This window comes from Varanus komodoensis, unplaced genomic scaffold (genome assembly GCF_004798865.1).
Source record: "Varanus komodoensis strain SLA01 unplaced genomic scaffold, ASM479886v1 scaffold86, whole genome shotgun sequence".
Classification (NCBI taxonomy): Eukaryota; Metazoa; Chordata; class Lepidosauria; order Squamata; family Varanidae; genus Varanus; species Varanus komodoensis.
The window spans coordinates 110,706-111,568 of NW_025336554.1; positions in this window are offsets into that span (position 1 = coordinate 110,706).

An 863-nucleotide genomic window follows, 5' to 3' on the forward strand; every position below is an offset into this window, starting at 1 on the left:
CTGCATCTAGCTTCCATTTTAGGGAGCTTCTAGATTAAGCTTTTGCCATCTTGCCATATTCATTGAATTTTACAGTGGTCCAGAGGAGGGATGTAGGAAAAATCTGCAGTGGACTCAAATTAGTTCAAGTTTCTAAGATGCTTACCCATGGATTCCTCAGGAGTCTGACCTTTCCTGAACTAAATGGATCCAAAGACTTGTGCACCATTTAATTTTTTTTAAATACTATATTATAACACAAATTCAGTCAAAGCAAAGCAAAAAAGGTGACCACAAAGGTAGATTTCCCCTATAGGCTAAAGCATGAAAATATACACTTTTCAGAGTTTTGCATATTTGGATAGAGAATTTGCACAATTTGCAGGGTGTGAATTTGTGCAAATGTGTGCAAATGCACTTGCACAAAAAACACTTCTGTCAATGAACAAACCATGAAATCAAAGGCATTTATCAATCCATGTAACACAGACAAAATAGATTTTACAAGACTCGTACATCTGTACTCTGGAGACAATGTAGTCTTTCACTTGTAACCCTCTCACTTTTCTTCCCACAGTTTTGTTTGCCTAATTTATATCCCAGCATTTATATTTTATAAATTTTTTATCCCGGAGAGCCAAAAATTCTCAAGCTAGCTAACAATAAAAATACACTCTCAATTAAAACATAGTATGTAAAATAAAATAAAATAAAATAAAATACCCACATGATTTGAAAAGCACAACAATAAAAGCAATAAACAGCACCAAACAATTAATACCCTCAACACACACACACACACACACACACACACACACACACACACACAAACACAGACCACCAGCAGACCAGCTTATATGCTGTAAGCCTGCCTAATTATAAAC